This window comes from Callorhinus ursinus, unplaced genomic scaffold (genome assembly GCF_003265705.2).
Source record: "Callorhinus ursinus isolate GAN/ISIS: 27379988/994484 unplaced genomic scaffold, GSC_fseal_2.0 scaffold3, whole genome shotgun sequence".
Taxonomy (NCBI): domain Eukaryota; kingdom Metazoa; phylum Chordata; class Mammalia; order Carnivora; family Otariidae; genus Callorhinus; species Callorhinus ursinus.
The window spans coordinates 25,206,223-25,230,789 of record NW_027397065.1 but is presented as its reverse complement, the minus strand read 5'-3'; the positions used below and the strand labels follow the sequence as shown (position 1 = coordinate 25,230,789).

The 24,567-nt window shown below is 36.7% G+C and overlaps 1 protein-coding gene and 1 pseudogene across 10 annotated transcripts in view; one reads left to right on the top strand and one right to left on the bottom strand.

Annotated features, from left to right (window-relative positions):
• Positions 1-24,567, top strand: part of TMEM232 (transmembrane protein 232) — a 250,075-nt gene that overhangs the window by 202,550 nt on the left and 22,958 nt on the right. The window lies entirely within an intron of this gene.
• On the bottom strand, positions 432-1,415 carry LOC141371378 (L-lactate dehydrogenase B chain-like; annotated as a pseudogene).

The following is a 24,567-nucleotide window of genomic DNA, read 5'->3' as shown; positions in this document are numbered from 1 at the left end:
CTGTAGATCTCTTTTTTGCAGTGTCTTTATCTGGTTTTAGTATCAAGGTAATTCTGGTCTCATATAATGAATTTGGAACCTTTCCTTCATCTTCTATTTTTTAGAATAGTTTGAGAAGAATAGCTGTGAATTTTTCATTAAGTGTTTGGTAGAATTCACCTGTGAAACCTTCTGGTCCTGGACTTTAGTTTTTGTTTTTGTTGTTGTTTGTTTTGTTTTTTGTTTTTAGAAACACTACAATAATTAATCTTATTTGTTCAAGGGCTCCTATTGCAAGTATTAAACCAAGCATGGGCGTTGATTCTGTGAGCCCAGATTAATATATTTAGGAAGATAAAAATAAACTGTGATCCATGTATATGGATGAAAAATTAAAGGCTCATGGTTAATCATATTATAGTTTTAAATTTCTATAGCCTAGAAACCTGAAGTCACAGGTCTTTTAGGTCTTTCTGGATGTCCGATAAGGTATTTGTACTTTTCTTGAGCTGAGGAATCTTATCATCTTTTAGCTTCTAGTGGATAACACTGGTTAATCTCTGAGCATTCAGGATACATGGGAGGCTCAGGAACACTTCATTCTCAATGCCATACATTCCCTTCACCATTGTTGCCACTGGATGTATCCTGGATAGATTTTTAAGCATGGATTCAGTGAGATCAGCCACACTTAATCCAATAGCCCAGTTGGTAATCCTTTTAGCCTGATGACTTCATAGGCACTTTCAACCACCATCTTATTCACTTCTTTCCAATTTTCACTGTCATTGTCTGTTCTCATTTCTGGATTAAGTTCCTGGAGAGAAATGCCTGCCGCATTCCCTCTACTCCACACAGCCACATGAGTCTCCATGTTCTCCCAAAATGCATCCATGGCAGTTGGATGAATGCCATGTTTTTCAGCCATAAGATGGTGAAATCTAGCAGAATCCAGATCACACCCATTTCCAATTACAGAGTGCTTATGTAAGCCACATAATTTCCAGGTGTAAGAATATCCACTGGGTTGTAAACCACAAATTATGATACAATCAGGACTGTACTTGACTATCTGAGGAATAATGAATTTGAAGACATGAACATTCCTCTGCACCAGATTGAGATGGCTCTCTCCCTCCTGCTGGTGGACTTCCACAGTACCACCAAAATCTTAGAATTGGCAGTCACAGAGTAATCTTCATCTGCCACGATTTTAGGTGTCTGAAGAAATAAGCTCCCACGTTGCAGATCCATCATTCCTTTGAATTTATTTTCTAAAACATCCACAAGGGCAAGTTCATCTGCCAGAGACTTTCCCAGAAGCTGATGGCACATGCCATACCAACTTGTCCAACACCCACTACAGTGATCTTATTGTTTGGATTGGTTGCTTCTTCTGCAACTGGTGCACTCAGTTTTTCCTTAAGAGTTGCCATTATGCCCAGGAGAGAAATGGCTGTAAGAGTCATGGGAAGAAGACTGTCAGCTGTGTGTTTCTCCTCCAGTGCAGGATCTGCCTATCGGGAGGTTTTTTTCATTACAGATTCAATTTCATTGCTGTTAATCAGTCTGTTCAAATTTTCTATTTCTTCCTGCTTCAGTTTTGGTAGGTGATATGTTTCTAGGAATTTATCCATTTCTTCTAGGTTGTCCAATTTGTTGCTTTGTAATTTTTTCATAATATCCTCTTATAATCTTCTGTATTTCTGTGGTGTCTGTTATATCTCTTTCATTTCTAATTTTATTTGGACTCTCTCTCTCTTTTTTTTTTTTTTTGAATGAGTCTGGCTAAAGGTTTGTCAATTTTATTGATCTTTTCAAAGAACCAGCTCCTGGTTTCATTGATTTGTTCTATTGTTTTTTTGTTTGTTTCTATTTTATTTTTGCTCTACTCTTTTTTATTTTCTTCCTTCTACTGGTTTTGGGTTTTGTTTGTTCTTTTTCTAGCTCTTTAGATGTAAGGTTAGGTTTTTTTATTTGAGATTTTTTGTTTTTGTTTTTGAGGTAGGCCTATATAGCCATAAACTTTCTAATAGAATAACTTTTGCTGCATCCCAAAGATTTTGGATTGTCATGTTTTCATTTCCATTTGTTTCCAGTATTTTTGATTTCCTCTTTGATTTCTTGGTTGACTCACATTGTGTAGTAGCATGTTATTTTTTTAATAGTAATGACCAGCTTTTCCAAAAAATAAATAAAATTGCAATGCTTTAACTACATTAGCTAAGAAAAAAAGAGAGTATACTCAAAAACCAAAATGAGAAATGGAAGAGAAAAACAATACAACACATAACCACAGAAATACATAGTGTGATAACAGATTAGCCAATTACATACTAACAAATCAGATAACTTAACATCTATGTATTTATGCTCTTTCCAGATTTTTTCTTGTGGTTAATTTCTAGTTTTCTAGCATTTTGGTTGGAAAAGATGCATGGTGTGACTTGAATCTTTTTGAATTTGTTGAGGCTGTTTTGTGGCTTAATATGTGATCTATTCTGGAGATGGTTCCATGTGCATTTGAGAAGAACGTGTATTGTTTCAGGATGAATTATTTTGAACGTGTCTGCTAAATCCATCCTTCCAATATGTCATTCAAAGCCATTGTTTCCTTTGTGATTTTTCTGTTTGGATGATCTATTCATTGATATAAGTAGGGTGTTAAAATCACCTATTATTATTCTATTACTATTGACTACTTCATGTTTGTTATAAGCTGCTTTATATATTTGGGTACTCCCATGTTGGATGCATAAATATTTACAATGTTTGTATCTTGTTAGATTATTCCCTTTATGATAATGTGGTGTTCTTCTTTTTCTCTTGTTACTGTCTTTGTTTTAAAGTCTATTTTGTCTGATATAAGTATTGCTACCCTGGCTTTCTTTTCACTCCCATTTCCATAATAAATGCTTTTTCACCCCTTCACTTTCAATCTGTATGTGTCTTTAGATATGGAATGTGTCTCTTGTGGGCAGAGTATAAATGTATCTTTTTTATTTTAATCCATTCCATCACCCTGTGTATTTGATTGGAGCATTTAGTCCATTTACATTCAAAGTAATTATTGATAGGAATGTACATATTGCCATTTGGTTAACTTGTTTTATGGTTTTTGTAATTCTACTCTTTTCCTTTCTTGCTCTCTTCTCTCATGGTTTGCTAGCTTTCTTTAGTGATATACTTGGATTCCTTCCTCTTTATTGTTTGCCTATCAGTGGTTTTTGATTTGTGGTTACCATTGGGTTTGGATATAACATCTTATGCATATAGCAGTCTATATTAAGTTGATGGTCACCTAAGTTTGAATCCATTCTTTACTTCTCTTACCTCCATGTTTTAGGTATATAGGGTTATACTTACATGGTTTTATTTTGTGAATCCCTTGACTGATTTTTATAGATATACTTGATTTTACTGCTTTTGTGCTTCTAATTTTCTTACTCCTTCTTATGGTCTTTCCTTTCCACTGAGAGTCCCCTTTAACATTTCTTGTAGGGCTGGTTTACTGGTCATGAATTACCTTAGCTTTTGTTTGTCTGGGAAACTCCCCCACCCCCTACCCCCCATTCTGAAAGCCAGCTTTGCTCAATAGAGTATTCTTTTTTTTTTTTTTAAGATTTTATTTATTTATTTGACAGAGAGAGACAGCGAGAGAGGGAACACAAGCAGGGGGAGTGGGAGAGGGAGAAGCAGGCTTCCCGTGGAGCAGGGAGCCCGATGCGGGGCTCGATCCCAAGACCCTGAGATCATGACCCGAGCCGAAGGCAGTCGCTTAACCAACTGAGCCACCCAGGTGCCCCGCTCAATAGAGTATTCTTGGCTGCAGATTTTTTCTTTCAGCACTTTGAATATGTCATGCCACTCTCTTCTGGCCTGAAATTTTCTGCTAAAAAATTAGCTGAAAGTCTTTTGGGGTTTCCCTTGTATGTAACTGTTTTCTTTCCTTTTGCTGCTTTTAATTTCTCTCTTTATCACTACTTTTTGCCATTTTAATTACTGTGTGTCTTGGTGTGGACCTCCTTGAGTTGATGTTCTTGAGGGCTCTCTCTGCCTCCTGGATCTGGGTATATTTCCTTCCCCAGATTATGGAATTTTTGAGCTATTATTTCTTCAAGGACATTCTGTTCCCTTTATCTCATTTCTCCTTCTAGGATCCTTATAATGTGAATGTTATTATGCTTAATGGTGTCACTGTGTTCCCTTAGTCTGTTTTCATATTTTATTATTTTTTGTCTCTCCTGTGTAGTTTGCCTTTGATTACTCTGTTCTCCCGGTAATTGATGTGTTCTTGTGCTTCCTTTTATCCACTATACATTGCATCTAGTGTCCATCAACTGATGAATGCATCTAGTGTATTTTTAATTTCATTTATTGAGTTTTTCATTTCTATTTCCTTTTTATGTTTCGTGTCCCTTTGTTAAGGGTCTCACCGAAGTCCTCCATTCTTTTCTCAAATCCAGTATCTTTATGATGATTACTTTATATTCTCTATCAGTCATGTTACTTATATCCATTTCATTTAGGTCTCTTGCTGTGATTTTTGTCCTTTTTTTTTTTTTTTCCATTTGGGACATACTGCTCTGAATCTTCATTTTGTCTCCCTCTACGTCTGTTTCTGTGTGTTATGGAAGTAAGGTATGTCTCCTGAACTTGAACATAGTGGCCTTATGAAGAAGAGATCCTGTAGTGACCTGCAGCATAATGTCCCCTGTTCACCAGAACCTGGCACTTCAGGGGTGTTTCCTGTGTGTGTGTTGTGTGCACCCTGCTGTTGTGGCTGAGCTGCTTTTGCCTTCAGTCCAGTTATCTGTGATGGCTCTCTTTGCCTGTTGTGGGCAGAGTTTGGTCCCCTATTAGTGGGCAGTCTTGGACCACCTGGGCTTAAGTTCAGTCAGACCACGCATTTGCCAATGATGCAATAGCATCGAACAGCATGAAACTTCACACATGGAGCATGCAGTGCCAGTAATTTCTGCACTGTCAGGAGGGGATCTGTAACTGCCAAGGACCTAGGCAGGCCAGGTGAGATCTAGGCAGATCTAAAGAAGCCCACAGGGTTGGGAAGCAGGGTGTAGTGATGTTTTGTCCAGTGTGCTGTAGGAGGTAACCTGGAGCTAAGGCCTGGCTGGAATGGCCGTGTCTGCAGAACGATATGGTGTAACTAGCACTGTTAGCAAGTTAGGTGGTAAGTGTTGTGCTGTGGTGGTTCCCACAGGTGTCCCTGTGTCTAGGCTGGGAAGTAGGGGAGGGAAATGGCCCATACCAACCCCTTGTTGCTGGAGAAGTCTCCAAATGATCCTTGCCCCTCCAGCACACTGACATTAGTAAACAAATCTCCGCCCCCCCCCCCCCGCCATATACCATAGGTATTTTTCAAAACTGCTGTTTCTGTGATGTATCTCTGTGGGGCTGTTTGTTGTGTTGTCTCTTTAAGGGTGGGGATTCCGTTTCCCTTCCCCTCCCAGGTTTCCTAGAAGCTTACTGATTTTTTAAATTCTAGCTTTTAAGCCCCACTGATTGTAAGAACTCAAAAAATTTGGCCTCTCTGGTTTTCAAAGCCAAACGTTATAGGGATTCATCTTCCTCATTCTAGCTCCCTGTGCCTGGAGTTTCAGATGTGAGGATCTGTTTCTCTCCCTTCTCCATGCCTACAAAGTGCCTCTCTTGAGGACATTCCTGCTGGTCTGTTTAGCTCCTGACCTGGTCTCTACCCTTCCTACCCTCTTTGATGTGGACTCATGTCTACATTTAGCTGTGGAGTCTGTTCTATCAGTCTTTGGACCATTTTCTGGGTTATTGACACTGATGTGTCTATTATCTAGTTGTATCCATGGGACAAGGTGAGGTTAGGGTCCTCTGACTCCACCATCTTCACTGGAACTCCTCTATACTTTCTATAAAGTACCTAAATTAAGAGATTAAGAATGGACTTAACTCAAAGCTTCAGAATGTTTTCAATCAAAATAGAGAACAAGAAAGAGCAGTACCATTGAAAGAAAGCCATTAGACTCTCCATTATTTGATGACGATCTGTTATTTAGCTTTAGAAACTATCATCCAGCTAATACTTCTACAAACACTGGCAGTGAACATTGAATTAAATTAAACATAGATTTCAGTTTAATTGTTTTACATTTGTTACAAAATTGAATAAAAATAGTATTGCATAAAAATAAAATTATAATTTAACAAGCTTAAATAATATTAATGTGGCTCCAAAAATACACATTATAGTTTTAAAATCTGAGAAAAGGAAGAAGTAAAAATGTGTTACATTCCCCCTCTTATATAGAGTGGGGAAAGAATCAAAAGATTATGATGCAAAGTCTATTTTTTTACCCAAATAATTTCTGATATATAGAATTTTTTGAGAAATATTAATGAAAAGAATTAAAAATAGAATTATGCCTTCCCAATCATGGGAGTAAATTAGAAGAGGAATAATAAAATTCTAAATGGAAAATATACACAGTAAAAACAATAAATCATACAAGACGTAGCAAATAAAATAAAAAAAGACAAGACATATAAATTGTAACAATAAAAGTAAAAGCCATTAGTTCCATAGTAGCCAAAGGAAAAATTAAACTAAGTGTAACTGAGAAGAAACTGTTAAAATGAGATTAAATTTTTAAAAAGAAAAGGAATGAAAATGATTTGTTAGGAAAAATCAAACGTTAAAATATGGTGCGTTGCAACACTGTTTTCAGACAAATTTGAATTTTAAGCAGAAATCATTAAACAGTTCAAAGACTATAATGTTACATTGACAAATGGCACATTTGACAACTAATGCATTCTCACTATTTCCACATATACTGAAAATGACTGGAAGGAAATAAGCCAAATTAAACAGCAATTATCTCAAGGAGATATGATCACAGACAATTTGCACTTTGATGATACATACCGTTCTGAATTCATGCCCATAAATATTTAGAAAGGAAAGAAGTGAATGAAAGAAAGAAAAAACCTTCTACAAAATAAATGTAACTGGTTTTTAACCTTTTTTCTTTGTTCTTAACATATCATATATCCATATCTCTCTCTTTGCCTAACTACTCCCTTTTAAAATTGCTTCTCTGTTTTCTAACACATTTTTTCTTTCTAGTTTTCCTCTCCCAACTGTGGTTGTGTCTTCTCTGGATTTTCTTTGTTCCAAAGTTTTCTCTCCTTGCTGTTACCTCCTTCCTTGTAATTATGTAGATTTAACTACTGCCTTTCCCTGGGAAGTTTTCATTACCTCTCTACCATGCTTCTCCCTTTGCAACTAGTTGGTGGGCACCTCTACCTGAACATCTTGGTGACACCAAAAACTCAGTACACTCTGTCTAAAACTGAAGTAATTTAGTGTCATTCATCAGTAATCAAATAAGTATCTACCTTAGCCTTTAAAGTCTAAGAATTTAATGGATCCTTCTATAATTTGACCCTCTTTCTTATTCTCTATTTGGTAAAAGCACTAGCAACCTCTGAAATATCTAGGCTCAACATCTCTGATTTGCTTTAGTTAGTTAGTAGTTAGTTAGTTGGTTACTTTACCCTTCTCCCTCTCTTGCTTTTCAAATCCAAATAGTGGCCTCAAGATATATTTTCATTTTTCTGCCTCGTGTTCATCTCTACTAGCTACTCTCTATTCATGTTTCACAAGCTTCACCTGTACTTTTGAGATAGCCTCCTAAATTATCTTATCACAAATCTGCACTTTTGATTCATCTTACAATCTATTGCCCATTCAATCTGCTAAAGTATACAACTCTTGGATTCACTCTCACTCTTCCATACTTAGCACAAGTGCAGGTATATTGTGGAAGTGACTTACTATCAATGGAACATTTCCTAATTCCTTCCAGCAAGAAGTTTTCTTTCCCTTCTAGGAACTCTTATAGCCCTAACTTCCTATCATTTATTATTTTATACTTAATATTATAGTCATTTATGCACAGCATTTATTGCATATTTGGTATTTTTAAAGCTCAATGTGATATATTTCCAGTATGGGATCTTTTTTAAAATACAATAAGAATTATAATTGTTATCTCCTTATAGTTCATCTTACTTAAGAGAAAATTTGTTTACAAGCAAGTGCTAAAATACTGAGAGAAGTTCCATTATTTTTGTTGACTCTGGCTAACTAGCATGGCATGTTCTAGCAAAGTGAACTACCAAAGACCCTTATTCAGTTTACTTTTTTTTTTTTAACATCTCACTTCTAAAATAAAGCTGGCTACAGAATCTTGGCTTTAAGAAATAGCCTAGTGCAATCTTTACAACTGTAGGAGAATAACAATTGTCCCTCTTGTCACAAAGTATACTTAAAAGAAATTAAGTATACTTTAAGGAAATATAATAACACGGTATTAGAACTGATTTTTATAGCAATGACATCAGATGATACAGTAATAATTAGATATTAGGAGGAACAAAATATATTTTGTATCACAGACAACTGATACAATTTTTGACTAGTTGGTTGATTAAACTCTTCTAACTTCTTAGTTTCACCTCAGTGCCCTTCTCAGTTTTGAACAGTACAATACAGTATACTTTTATCTGAAGAACCCATTCAGATTGCTTAAATTTCCTTGGGATTGATTTTGCAGCCTCTAAGTACAGGCAGTAGTTGGTTCTGTGTGCACACACAAAAAAACTTGAATTGATTTAAAATGAACTAGGTCAATGTAGATCAATTTAGGCCACAGCAACCCATGAAGAGATGCAAATTAGGATTCTCCTACTGAGACTGAAAATAGATTCCATCAAGTCTTCTCTGAGCAAATTCTGAAAATTTATCTTAAAAGGGACAGCTATAAAAATTCCAAGATTACTGTAGCAATTTGAATAAGAGAACATGGAAGAAAGGACAGGAAATAAAAAGATATTTTGATAAAAGAATTTCCCAATATGTAGCCTAGTGTTTTAATTTTCTGTTTAATCAGTTAGAAGGATGATGCCAGTGAAAGAAAAAAGTAAAAGAGCAATCTACTAATGACTCTATACTAACTGCACTTGTCAATCATATTTTCTCCTGCAAAAGTGATAAAGGGCAGTGTTCAGTTCCAAATATAATGGAAAACACTGTACCCCAATGCATGCATTTAGTCTCTTCAATGTGTGAGGTGCTTAACAGACAGCTTTTTTTGTAAAGCACAGCACCTGGAAAACCAAAAAGTAATAGCTAATTCATAAAGCCATTGCACCAAAAACTGGAGCTGACTTTATTTGAGGGTCACATTGCTACCACATACTGATTATTTCACTGATGTCATTAGATTGGAATATACAAAATGGAAATGACTTTACAATTTCTTTTGGTGCATTTACCTGCAGCACAATGAATTGTTCTCCATAATTTATTACCAGAGTGAAGTGGAATCCCCATTCTGAAAATCGCAGGCATAAGATACTTGACTTTGAATCTCTACTGTTTACCTTTAGAACTTTTCAATAATAAGGTGCTCATTAAGAGCAAATTCATTGACATACATGTTTTAGTTTGGGTGAAACTAGAGATGACCCAGTGTAAGGATCTTAGCTCTGGCTCTGCCACTAGACTATCTGGGTTATAACAAAGCCCGCAGCCTCTCAGCACTTTAATTTCCTCATCTCAGACTCTCATTTGAGCCTCTATTACCTTGTCTGAACTCTCTGAGACTTGTTTCCTCATCTGAGTTATTCGTCATAGTCAGCCTGTTTAGTTCTTTCACAACTTCATTTTATAAAAACCAAGACTCATTTTTAATTCCATAAGGCAATAAAGGCCAGTATTATAAAACATAAACACCTTAAGCAGTGTGACATAGACTTAAGAACAAAAAAAACATTACCAGGGCTAAACTAAAAAAGGACATTACTCAATGATAGGGGTGGAAATCAATTCACTAAGAATAAAAAACAGTCCTAAAAATGGATGGGGCTAAAACATGTACTTACGAATACATGAAGCAAATAATGGAAGTGAAGAGAGAAATAGCAAATCCATACTTTGAATTTGAAGTATCTATAATACTTACACACTTAAACAATTCTTTTTCAGCAACTAGTATAACAATTAGAAAATCAGTAAGGATATCAGAGACTGAAACATTATCAACTAACTTTATGTAATAAACATTATAGAACATTCCAACTAACAACAGCAGAATATAAATTATTTTCATGTATACATGGAACATTCACCAAGATAGAAAATATTCTGAGCCATAAATCAAATCATATTTAATAAAAATCATAGGAAGTTTATTCTAAGACTCTACAAAAAAAATGCTTAATTAGAAAACAGTAACAGTATCTGGAAAATCTCCGAATACTTGGGTTATTTAGAAGTGTGTACCTTAATTCCATGAGAAAAGAAGTCATATGAAAAGTAGAAAATGTTTTAAATTGAAAGAAAACAAAAATTTTAAATGTTAAATGCAGTTAAAGAATGTAAAATACAGTTAAAGCAATGTTTAAAGGAAAATGTATAATATTAAATGTTTATATTAGAAAACAAAATATCTCAAATTGGTGATCTAAGCTTCCACTTTAAGAAAATGGTAAAGGAAGGCAAATTAAACTTGAAGTAGAAGAAAGTATAATAAAGATCAGTGCAATAATAAATGAAACTGAAAGTGGAAAAAACAGAGTAAATGGAAATCAAATGCTTGTTCTTGGCAAAGACCAAAAAAATGATAAACCTCTAGTCAGACTTACCAAGTTAAACAAAAAAGTAAGCTACAAATTATCAATATCAAATTAAAATGGAAACATCATTACAGATCTTAAAGACATTAAAAGGATAATATAATATATAATATTACAAACTAATGCCCATAAATTGAATAGCTTAGATATAATAGGCAAATTCCTTGAAAGGCAAAACTATCCAAGTTCATTCAAGAAGAAATGAGTGTAACTTGACTAATACAGATAAAGGAATTGAATTCATAGTTAAAATCCTTCCAAGAAAGAAAATACTGAGCCAAATGGATTCATTAATTCTCCCAAACCTTTAAGGAAGAAATCATATCTACTCTACAAAAAAGGTAACACTTTCTAATTCATATTGTGAGTCCAGCACTGCCCTAAAACTAAAACCAGAAAAAGGTGTTACAAGAAAAAATCAGTGATGGATATTTTTCATGAACACAGACATAATTTTTTTTTAAATTTTGGTATGTTATGTTAATCACCATACATTACATCATTAGCTTTTGATGTAATGTTCCATGATTCATTGCTTGTGAGCTCTATTACAAAGCTGTAATCATCAAGACAGTATGGTGCTGGCACAAGAACAGACACATAGATCCATGGAACAGAACAGAGAGCCCAGAAATGGACCCTCAACTCTATGGTCCACTAATCTCCAATAAAGCAGGAAAGAATGTCCAATGGAAAGACAGTCTCTTCAACAAATGATGTTGGGAAACTTGGACAGCCACATGCAGAAGAATGAAACTGGACCATTTCCTTACACCACACACAAAAATAGACTCCAAATGGTTGAAAGACCTAAATGTGAAACAGGAGTCCATCAAAATCCTAGAGGAGAACACAGGCAGCAACCTCTTCGACCTCAGCCACAGCAACTTCTTCCTAGAAACATCACCAAAGGCAAGGGAAGCAAGGGCAAAAGTGGACTATTGGAACTTCATCAAGATAAAAAGCTTTTGCACAGCAAAAGAAACAGTCAACAAAACCAAAAGACAACTGACAGAATGGGAGAAGATATTTGCAGATGACATATCAGATAAAGGGCTAGTATCCAAAATCTATAAAGACATTTTTTTAACAAAAAGATAGCAAATAAAATTTAGCAATATGTAAAAAAAATAAATTATGAGCCAGTGGGTTTTATTCCAGGAACGCCATTTCAACTTTGAAAAATCAATCATTAGAATTACCATATTCCTAGACTAAAGAAGAAAAACATTTATATGATTATTTAAATAGATGAAGAAAAGCATTTAACGAAATTTAATATTCCTTTAAATAACTCTTAAAACTAGAAATAGGGGTGTCTGGGTGGGCTCAGTCAGTTAAGTAGCTAAGTGTCTACCTTAGGCTCAGTTCATGATCTCAGACTCCTGGGATAGAGCCCTATAACTGGCTTCCTGCTCAGTGGGGAGTCTGCCTCTCCCTCTGCCCCTCCCCCCTGCTTATGTTCACTCTCTCTCACAAATAAATAAAATCTTTAAAATAAAACTAGAAATAGTTTTCTATTTCTAACAAAGGAAATCTATGAAAACGTATAGCTTACATTATATATAATGGAGAAAGGAAATGAAAAGGCACACTTAAAGAAAAAAAAACTGCTTACAGTTGATAAAATTATCTGCTAAAATCCTATGAAATCTACAAGAGTCACCAGAATAAGTGAGTTTAGGAAGGTTACATAACAAAAGGCCAATATACAAAATCAACTGTAATTGTATACACTAGTAATTAATAATTAGAAATCACAATAAAAATGTTTTACAAGAGCAGTAAAACCAAACCATGCAATAATTAGATATAACGTGCAGGAAGTTAAAAAAAAAAAAACACTGATAAAAAGAAACCAAAAAAGATCTAAAGAGGAGAGAGATACAGTGCTCATGAATTGGTGAAATCAATATTGTTAAGATGTCAATATTCTTGAAACTGATCCACAGCTGCAGTGCAATCACAATATCTCAACAGTATTTTTATAGCCATAGCTCATAAAATTGATTATGAAATTTACATGGAAAAAAAAGAACTAGAATTTAAAAAGCAATTTTGAAAAATAAGAATATTACCTGGTATCTACACTTGTTATAAAACTACAGCAAGTGAGAGAGTGTGGCATGGGCATCAAGATAGACAAATAGATCAAGAGAACAGAAAAAAATGTCTAGAAATATACCTACACAAATGCAGTCAATTGTCTTTTGACAAAGGTGCAAATGTAATGACAATTGATAAAGGACAGTCTCATAAATGGTGCTGGGATGACTGGAATTCCATATACAAAAAAATTGACAAATACCTTGTATGATATAGAAAATTAACTCAAAAGGGATCCAAAACAAATTTCACATTTAAAATTATATAATTTCTGCAAGAAAAATAGAAGAAAATCTTTTGTGGTTTATACAAGATTTCTTTTTCTTTTCTTTTTTTTTGGTGTAGTGTTCCATGATTCATTATTTGCATATAACACCCAGTGCTCCATGCAGAACGTGCCCTCTTTAATACTCATCACCAGGCTAACCCATCCTCCCACCCCCCTCCCCTCTAGAACCCTCAGTTTGTTTCTCAGAGTCCATCATCTCTCATGGTTTGTCTCCCCTCTTAATTCCCTCCCTTCATTCTTCCCCTCCTGCTATCTTCTTCTTCTTCTTCTTTTTTTTTTAACAATATAATGTATTATTTGTTTCAGAGGTACAGATCTGTGATTCAACAGTCTTGCACAATTCACAGCGCTCACCATAGCACATACCCTTCCCAGTGTTTATCACCCAGCTGCCCCATCCCTCCCACCCTCCACCAGTCCGGCAACCCTCAGTTTGTTTCCTGAGATTAAGAATTCCTCATATCAGTGAGGTCATATGATACATGTCTTTCTCTGATTGACTTATTTCACTCAGCATAACACTCTCCAGTTCTATCCATGTCGTTGCAAATGGCAAGATTTCATTTCTTTTGATGGCTTATGCAAGATTTCTTAATTACACCAAAAGCATGAGCCATTCAATTTTTAAAAATCATAAATTGGATGCCCGGAAAAAGACGGAAGAGTAGGAGGACCCTAAGTTCATCTCATTCTACGAATACAATTAGTTGAAAGCCACATCAGTGTAAATAACCAAGAAAATGACCCAAAGATTGGCAGAATGGACTCTTCACAGTTAAATGTAGAGAAGAGGCCACATCAAAGATAGTAGTAAGGGCAGAGACCAGGTCAGAAGCTAATTGGACCAATGGGACTGTCCAGAAAAGGGATGGACACCATGGACACAGGGAAGAGAAACAGACTCTTACACCAGGGAGCCTGGATGGGGAAACTAATTCTCATAACATTCAGCTGTGAAAATCAGAGGGGCCAAATTCTAAGAGTTCTTATAATCAGCAGGGCTTAAAACCTAAAATTAGAAAAGTCAACAGTCTTGTAGGAGAGTCTTGTAGGACCAAGGTGCATGTAACACACAGGAGACACCTCTGAAGTGCCAGGTCCTGGTGAACGGGAAATTGCATCACAGGGCACTAGAGAAACTAGAAATCAACCACAAGAAAATAATCTGGAAAGAACACAAATACATAGAGGTTAAATAATATGCTACTAACACAATGAATGGGTGAACCAGGAAATCAAAGAAGTCATCCAAAAATACATGGAGACAAATGAAAACACTTTAGGTCCAAAATCTTTGGGATGCAGCAAAAGCTGTTCTAAGAGTAAATTTTATAGCATTACAGGCCTACCTAGAAGCAATAAAAATCTGAAATAAACACCCCAACCTTACACCTACAGGAGAAAGAAAAAGAAGAACAAAATTCAAAACCAGTAGAAGAAAGGAAATAATAAAGAGTAAAGCAGAGAGGTGCCTCAGTTGGTTAAGCATCCAACTCTTAATCTCAGCTCAGGTCTTGATCTCAGGGTTGTGAGTTCAGGCCCTGAGTTGAGCCCAGCATGGAGCCTACTTAACAAAACAAAACAAACCCCAAACTGTAAAGCAGAAATAAACAAAATGAAACTAAGAAAACAATAGATCAATGAAACCAGGAGCTGGTTCTTTGAAAAAATCAACAAAATTGATAAACCCTTAGCCAGACTCATAAATTATAAAGAGAGAGAGAGAGAGAGAGGATTCAAACAAAATCAGAAATGAAAAAGGAAAAACAACGGACACCACAGAAATATAAAGCATTATAAGAGACAATCATGAAAAATTATTCTCCAACAAATTGGACAACCTAGAAGAAGTGGATCAATTCCTAGCAACATATAACCTTTCAAAGTTGAATTAGGAAGAAATAGAAAATTTAACGATTACCAGCAATGAACTTGAATCAGTAAACAAAAAACTCCCAACAAACTAAAGTCCAGGTCCAGACAGTTTCACAGGTAGATTCTATGTTAATACATACTCTTCTCAAATTATTCCAAAAAAAAAAAAAGATGAAAGAAAACTTCCAAATTCATTTTATGAGGCCAACATTATCCTCATACCAAAACCAGAGGGGTGATTGGTGGGGGGATGGATGAAATAGGTTAAGGAGATTAAGAGTAGACTTAAAGGAGCACTGAGTAATGTATAGAATCAATGAATCACGATATTGTATACCTGAAACTAACGTAACACTCTATGTTAAGTATACTGGACTTAAAATTTAAAAATGCAACTGGAAAACATTTTAGAATAAAATATAAACAATATAACAAAAAAGTATATGTGAAGAATTTAAGTACTTGAAAATCTAAAAATTCTTGGGAATAAAATCAGTTCTTTTATCATTTTATATTGCAGTGGCAAAACCTAAGGCTGATTTTATTTACATTTATTTCTCTCTCTCAATATTGTAGAATTTTGCTTTTATTCTTGTAGTTAGTTTTTTCCTTGGGTCTCTCATCATGGTTTTTTGAACTGGTATAGAAAGTCATTTAAATACACATACTTAGGTCTGTTTCAGCTCTGTAAGTTTTCTGTGGTCATATCTTTGAATACTGCTTCTATTTCAAATTTTCTGGGATTTTAAAAATTGATAATTCTTGGGTTGTATAACATTTTATTCCATTTTCGTTCTCTCTTTATTTGAACTTTATATTTTCCTCTATCTCTGGAAATCTTGAATTCATAATCCTTAACACTGGTTTATTTTTCATGTCTTCTCTGTTTTCTTAAAATACTTTCCTATGTCTTTTACCATGGCATTTTATCATTTCATACCACCCTTTCTCACATCTTTTTCTCTCTGACTTTTCTATTCTTAGGACTTTCAGTTCCTATTTTGTAGATGTATTTTATATCCTATTGAGGGCCAAGTAGTATTCTATACCTACTTTCAGATTCCTCCTGCAAATAATTTTTTAAGTTTATTTTTTTCTGGATATATGCGATGATGTACATTCTTTTTGACTTTCAGTAAATTAGAGATTACTTTGGAAGTTTTCTCCTACTTGCCATTTATTGAGGAGAGGTCTATATAAGACTGATGTTTGCCAACAAACAGTATTTACAAATTGTCCTGTGTCCCTTTCTATACATTTGCATGCTAGTGGATACCCAAATTAGATCTGTAGCTGGATAGAAACTGGGAACAGTTTCTGGTATGCTTTTATCTAATATGGCTATGCTGGAATGTGAGTTTTTTTTTTCTACCCATTCTATCTGTATTTCAGATTGCTGAATAGTGCTATTATCCTCAGTCTGTTTGGAAAACAGGGCCCTTCCTATCTCTGCAAGATTGTTTTAACCCTCAGTAGAACTTGATTTAGAGTAACCTTTCTAGGATAAAACTAATTTCTGTCCATCAATTTTCACCTATTTAGAGCACCTTGGGTAGGTTAAGCATCTGACTCTTGATTTCAGCTCAGGTCATGATCTCAGGACTGTCAGATGGAGCCCCATGTCAGGCTCTGCACTGGGCGTGGAGTCGGCTTGGGATTCTTTTTCTCGCTTTCCTTCTGCCACTCCCTGCTTCTCTTTCCCTCTCTCTCAAAAGAAATATGAATAAAAGAAAAATTTTTAATTTTAATCTTTAAATTATTTTTTTAAATTTTATTATGTTATGTTGATCACCATACATTACATCATTAGTTTTCGATGTAGTGTTCCATGATTCATTGTTTGTGTATAACACCCAGTGCTCCATTCAATACGTACCCTCTTTAATACCCATCACCATGCTAACCCATTCCCCCCCACCCTCCTCCCCTCTAGAACCCTGTTTGTTTCTCATAGTCCACAGTCTCTCATGCTTCGTCTCCCCCTCCGATTTTCCCCCTTCATTTTTTCCTTCCTACTATTTTTTTTAACATATAATGTATTATTTGTTTCAGAGGTACAGGTCTGTGATTCAACAGTCTTACACAATTCACAGCGCTCACCATAGCACATACCCTCCCTAATGTCTATCACCCAGCCACCCCATCCCACCCACCCCCCACCACTCTAGCAACCCTCAGTTTGTTTCCTGAGATTAAGAATTCCTCCTATCAGTGAGATCATATGATACATGTCTTTCTCTGATTGACTTATTTTGCTCAGCATAATACCCTCTAGTTCCATCCACATCGTTGCAAATGGCAAGATTTCGGGGTATTTTTGATGGCTACATAATATTACATTGTATATATATATATATATATATATATATATATATATATATATATATATATACCACATCTTCTTTATCCATTCGTCTGTTGATGGCCATCCTGGCTCTTTCCACAGTTTGGCTATTGTGGACATTGCTGCTATAAACATTGGGGTGAATGTACCCCTTTGGATCAATACATTTGTATCTCTGGGGTAAATACCCAGCAATTGCATTACAGTAGCTCTATTTTCAACTTTATGAGGAACCTCCATACTGTTTTCCAGAGAGCTGCACCAGCTTGCATTCCCACCCACAGTGTAGGAGGGTTCCCCTTTCTCTATATCCTTGCCAACATCTGTCGTTCCCTGACTTGTTAATTTTAGCCATTCTGACTGGTGTGAGGTGGTATCTCATTGAGGTTTTGATTTGGATTTCCCTGACACCGAGGGATGTTGAGCACTTTTTCATGTGTCTGTTGGCCATTTGGATGTCTTCTTTGGAAAAATGTCTGTTCATGTCTTCTGCCCATTTGTTGATTGGATTATTATTCTTTGGGTGTTGAGTTTGATTAATTTTTTGCAGATTTTGGTTACTAGCCCTTTATCTGATATTTCATTTGCAACTATCTTCTCCCATTCTGTCTGCTGTCTTTTGGTTTTGTTGACTATTTCTTTTGCTGTGCGAAAGCTTTTAATCTTGATGGAGTCCCAATAGTCCATTTTTGCCCTTGCTTCCCTTGCCTTTGGTGATGTTTCTAGGAAGAAGTTGCTGCGGCTGAGGTCAAAGAGGTTGCTGCTTGTGTTCTCCTTTAGAATTTTCATGGACTCCTGTCTCACATTTAGGTCTTTCAATCATTTTGAGTCTATTTTTGTGTGTGGTGTAAGGAAATGGTCCAGTTTCATGCTTCTGCATGTGGCTGTCCAATCTTCCCAACACCATTTGTTAAAGAGACTGTCTTTTTTCCATTGGACATTCTTTCCTGCTTTGTCGAAGATTAGTGGACCATAGAGTTGAGGGTCCATTTCTGGGCTCTCTATTCTGTTCCATGGACCTATGTGTCTATGTGTCTGTTCTTGTGCCAGTACCATACTGTCTTGATGAGGACAGCTTTGTAATAGAGCTTGAAGCCCGGAATTGTGATGCTGCCAGCTTTGCTTTTCTTTTTCAACATTCCTCTGGCTATTCAGGGTCTTTTCTGGTTCCATGCAAATTTTAGAATTATTTGTTCCATTTCTTTGAAAAAAGTGGATGGTATCTTAATAGGGATTGCATTGAATGTGTAGATTGCTCTAGGTAGCATTGACATCTTCACAATATTTGTTCTTCCAATCCATGAGCATGGAACGTTTTTCCATTTCTTTGTGTCTTCCTCAATTACTTTCATGAGTATTTTATAGTTTTCTGAGTACAGATGCTTTGCCTCTTTGGTTAGATTTATTCCTACGTATCTTATGGTTTTGGGTGCAGTTGTAAATGGGATTGACTCCTTAATATCCTTTTCTTCGTTTTGTTGTTGGTGTATAGGAATGCCACTGATTTCTGTGCATTGATTTTTATATCCTGCCACTTTACTGAATTCCTGTATGAGTTCTAGCAGTTTTGGGCTGGAGTCTTTTGGGTTTTCCACATAAAGTATCATATCATCTGCAAAGAGTGAGAGTTTGATTTCTTCTTTGCCGATTCGGTTGACTTTTATTTCTTTTTGTTGTCTGATTGCTGTGGCTAGGTCTTCTAGTACTATGTTGAATAGCAGTGGTGATAGTGGAAATCCCTGCCGTGTTTCTGACCTTAGGGGGAAAGCTCTCAGCTTTTCCCCATTGAGAATGATATTCGCTGTGGGTTTTTCATAGATGGCTTTTATGATATTGAGGTATGTACCCTCTATCCTTACACTCTGAAGAGTTTTAATCAAGAAAGATGCTGTACTTTGTAAAATGCTTTTTCTGCATCTATTGAGAGGATTATATGATTCTTGTTCTTTCTTTTATTAACGTATTGTATCACAATGATTGATTTGCGGATGTTGAACCAACCTTGCAGCCCAGGGATAAATCCCTCTTGGTCGTGGTGAATAATCCTTTTAATGGACTGCTGGATCCTATTGGCTAGTATTTTGGTGGGAATTTTTGCATCCATGTTCATCAAGGATATCGGTCTGTAATTCTCCTTTTTGATGGGGTCTTTGTCTGGTTTTGGGATCAAGGTAATGTTGGCCTCATAAAACGAGTTTGGAAGTTTTCCTTCCATTTCTATTTTTTGGAACAGTTTCAGGAGAATAGGTATTAATTCTTCTTTAAATGTTTGGTAGAATTCCCCTCGGAACCAATCTGGACCTGGGCAGTTGTTTGTTGGGATATTTTTGATGACTGCTTCAATTTCCTTAGTGGTTCTAGGTCTGTTCAGGTTTTCTATTTCTTCTTCGTTCAGTTTTGGTAGTTTATACATCTCTAGGAATGCATCCATTTCTTCCAGATTATCTAATTTGCTGGCACATAGTTGCTCATAATATGTTCTTATAATTGTTGTATTTCTTTGGTGTTGGTTGTGATCTCTCCTTTTTCATTCACGATTTTATTTATTTGGGTCCTTTCTCTTTTCTTTTTGGTAAGTCTGGCCAGGGGTTTATCAATCTTAATTTTTTCAAAGAACCAGCTCCTAGTTTCGTTGATCTGTTCTACTGTTCTTTTGGTTTCTATTTCATTGATTTCTGCTCTAATCTTTATTATTTCTCTTCTCCTGCTGGGTTTAGGCTCTATTTGCTGTTCTTTCTCCAGCTCCCTTAGGTGTAGGATTAGGTTGTTTATTTGAGATGAGACCTCTCTTGTTTCTTGAGAAAGGCTTGTACTGCTATATACTTTCCTCTTAGGACTGCCTTTGCTGCATCCCAAAGATTTTTGAACAGTTGTGTTTTCATTTTCATTTGTTTCCATGAATTTTTTAAATTCTTCTTTAATTTCCTGGTTGACCCATTCATTCTTTAGTAGGATGCTCTTTAGCCTCCATGTATTTGAGTTCTTTCTGACTTTCCTCTTGTGATTGAGTTCTAGTTTCAAAGCATTGTGGTCTGAAAATATGCAGGGAACGATTCCATTCTTTTGGTACCGGTTGAGACCTGATTTGTGACCTAGGATGTGATCTCTTCTGGAGAATGTTCCATGGGCACTAGAGAAGAATGTGTGTTCTGTTGCTTTGGGATGGACTGTACTGAATATATGTGTGAAGTCCATTTGGTCCAGTGTGTCATTTAAATTCTTTATTTCCTTGTTGATCTTTTGCTTAGATGATCTGTCCATTTCAGTGAGGGGGGTGGTAAAGTCCCCCACTATTATTGTATTGTTGTTGATGTGTTTGCTTTTGTTATTAATTGGCTTCTATAATTGGCTGCTCCTATGTTAGGGACATACATATTTATAATTGTTAGATCTTGTTGTTGGATAGACCCTTTAACTAAGATATAGTGCTCTTCCTCATCTCTTATTATAGTCTTTGGTTTAAAATCTAAAATGTCTGTTATAAGGATTTCCACCCCAGCTTTCTTTTGGTGTCCATTAGCATGGTAAGTGGTTTTCCACCCCCTCACTTTCAATGTGGGGGTGTCTTTGGGTCTGAAATGAGTCTCTTGCAGAGAGCATATCAATGGGTCTTGTTTTTTTGTCCAATCTGATAGCCTGTGTCTTTTGAATGAGGCATTTAGCCCATTTACATTCAGGGTAATTATTGAAAGGTATGAATTTAGTGCCACTGTATTGCCTGTAAGGTGACTGTTACTGTATATTATCTGTGTTCCTTTCTGGTCTATATTGGTTTTAGGGTCTCTCTTTGCTTAGAGGACCCCTTTCAATATTTCTTGTAGGGCTGGTTTCATGTTTGCAAATTCTTTTAGTTTTTGTTTGTCCTGGAAGCTTTTTATCTCTCCTTCTATTTTCAATGACAGCCTAGCTGGATATAGTATTCTTGGCTGTATATTTTTCTCATTTAGTGCTCTGAAGATATCATGCCAGTCCTTTCTGGCCTGCCAGGTCTCTGTGGATAGGTCTGTTGCCTATCAAATGTATCTACCATTGTAGGTTACAGACATCTTGTCCCGAACTGCTTTCACAATTTTCTCTTTGTCTCTGAGACTCATAAGTTTTACTATTAGATGTCAGGGTGTTGACCTATTTTTATTGATTTTGAGGGGGGTTCTCTGTGCCTCCTGGATTTTGATGTCTGTTTCCTTCCCCAAATTAGGGAAGTTCTCTGCTATAATTTGCTCCAGTATACCTTCTTCCCCTCTCTCTCTTTCTTCTTCTTCTGGGATCCCAATTATTCTAGTATTGTTTCATCTTATGTTACCACTTATCTCTCGCATTCTGCCCTCCTGATCCAGTAATTGTTATCTCTTTTTCTCAGCTTCTTTATTCTCCATCATTTGGTCTTCTATATCACTAATTCTCTCTTCGGCCTCATTTATCCTAGCAGTTAGAGCCTCCATTTTTGATTGCACCTCATTAGTAGGCTTTCTGATTTCAACTTGGATAGATTTTAGTTCTTTCATTTCTCCAAAAAGGGTTTCTCTAGTATCGTCCTTGCTTTTTTCAAGCCCAGCTAGTATCTTTATAATCTTCGTTCTGAACTCTAATTCCGACATCTTACTAATGTCCATACTGATTAGGTCCCTGGCGGTCGGTACTGTCTCTTGTTTTTTTGAGGTGAGTTTTTCCATTATGTCATTTTTTCCAGAGGACAATAGATGACTGAGAGAACAGAATGCTAACAGGGTAACAATGACCCCAGAAAAATATACACTAAACAAATCAGAAGAGACCTGAAACTGGGAGAAAAGAAAGGGAAAGAAAGGAAAAAGAAGAAAAAAAATATGATCAAATATGATCAGGCTGGTGAATAGATCAGTGCCACACACTAGATTTTGGGTGTATTTTGGTCAGTTAGAAGAAACTGTGTCCCAAAATTTTAAGGAAAGAAAAACTAATATATGTACAAAAATAATGGTAAATACGATGAAGGGATGGAATATGACTGTAAAGATGAAAATTATAAAAGATTTTATAAAAGGAATTGAGAAGAAGTTAGTTGAAAAAAGAAGAGAAATTTAAAAAAAGGGGGAGAGAATATGATCAGGCAGGAGACTAGAACAAAGCCATACACTAGAGATTTAGGGTATATTTTGGTCTGTTAGAAGAAACCGTATCCCAAAATTTTAAAGAGAGAATAACTTATATATACACCAAAAATAAGGTTAACTACAATGAAGGGACAGAATATGACTAAAAATGAAAAAAAAAAGGTTTTTAAAAAAGGGATTGATAAGATGTTCGTTGAAAAAGGGAAAAAGAAAAATACAAAAAAAAAGTAGAAAAAGAAAAGAAAATCAAGAAAATTAACTTTGAAAGACTAAAGAATCATGGGGAAAAAAGGGCATGAATTTTATGTGCTTTATTCCCCTAGTGCTGGAGTTCTGTATTTCTCATTGATCAGTAAACTTGGTCTTGGCTGGCTGTTCGTGCTGATCTTCTGGGGGAGGGGCCTGTTTCCGTGGTTCGCAAATGTTTTTGCTGGAGGCAAAATTGCCCCACCCTTGCTGGGGCCGGGCTAGGGAATCTGCTCGGGTTTGCTCTCGGGAGCTTTTGTTCCCTGCAAGCTTTCCCTACAGCTTTGGAGAACTAGAGTAAAAATGGTGGCCTCCCAATCTCTGCCCCGGAGGAGCCGAGAACTCGGGTCCCCACTCCTCAGTGAGCCCCCTTAGAAAAGCAGTCAATAACTCCCGTCTCCCTGGTCTCTGGCCACACTCCGTGTTCACCTGGCCTGCAACCAAGCCTTTCTGTTTCTGGCACACGACCCCGTTTGGAATCTCTGAACCCAGCAGATTCCTGCAGTGAGCTTCCGTGCTGCTCCTCCCGGGGTAGGAAGGGGTGTCTCCCCGAATCTGCCACTTGTTGCATCCCTGCTGGAGGAGCAGCGGCCTGACTGTGCCGTGGATCACAGTTTATGGCAGCCCCGAGCTGAGAGCCCGCGCCTCAGCTCCGTCTCTGCAGCCGGCTTCCCTGCTCCGATACCTGGGAGCTCTGCCGCACTCAGGCAGCCCCCAGTCTTTCTGTGACCCCAAGCGTCCTGAGACCACACTGTCCCAGCGAGGGTTCCATCCCCTGCTTAGCCACTGGAGCAACATTCCTCAGTGGAGGGATTAATATTCCACACTGGTGGAATATTAATATTTCGGCATTCACAATTGTTTAGCTTCAAGCCTGAAGGTCCTATATTACTGTGTTCTCTAACCAGCAATAGTTGAGTCCTTCAGAAGCAGGAAAGGGAGGATAAAATATGGTCTCTTATATTTCCCCATTTGCCTAGCCCAAATCTATAGAGTTGCTATGGCAATTAATTGCTCCTCTGGTGAGACATCTCTTCTAATCTTTCATATTCTGCCACCATTCCATTTCAATAACCCGTGAAGTGGTCTCACATCTTCAAGTATTGTTCAATCTGCACAACTGTCAGAGTAATCATTTTGAAACACAATTGTGATCATACTGTTTTACTGCTTAAAAGTCTTCAAAGACTACAAGCATGTTGTGCTGGATGAAGACAAAAGCTTCATAGAGAACAGTCAGATTCAGAGCCCCTAGTTGCCATCTCTATCGCTTCCACTTTCCTTCCTTCCCTCCTCTTACTGGGGACCAGAATGATATGCCTGACATAACAGACTGTCTGATGTCTCTGTCTGGCATACAAGAAAAGGCCAATAAATCCTGATATTTCTTGGTTCTTCAAGAAAATGGCTTCACTCTTGTGCTGGGCAGCCCCTAAAATGGCCTCCATTGACCCCTGCTTCTTGATATTCATGCCCTGGTGTAATCCCTTCTCTTGAGTAATGGGCTGGATTTAGGGATTCACTTCTAATGACTAGAATATGGCAGAAGGGAGAAGATGCTACTTCTAAGATTAGGATACAAAAGACAGAGGCTTCTATCTTGGGGACTCTCACTCACTCATCCTGAGGGAAATCAACTGCCATGTTGCCCCAAGGAGGGGCATGAGTGGTAAGAAACTGATGTCTCTGACCAATAACAAGCAAGGACTAAGACTTGCCAATGGTCATATGAATAAGCTTGAAAGTGAATCCTTCCCCAAGGAACTGTGAGATGCCTGCAACCTTTGCCAACACCTTAATTTTAGCCAGTGAGAGACACTGAGCCAAATTCCATGTCCCAGGCCTTGTCCAAATTCCTGGCCATGTCCAAATTCCTGACTCAGAAAAACTATGAGATGATTAACCTCTTGCTCTAAAGATGTATGGAAACTGCTAATTTGAGA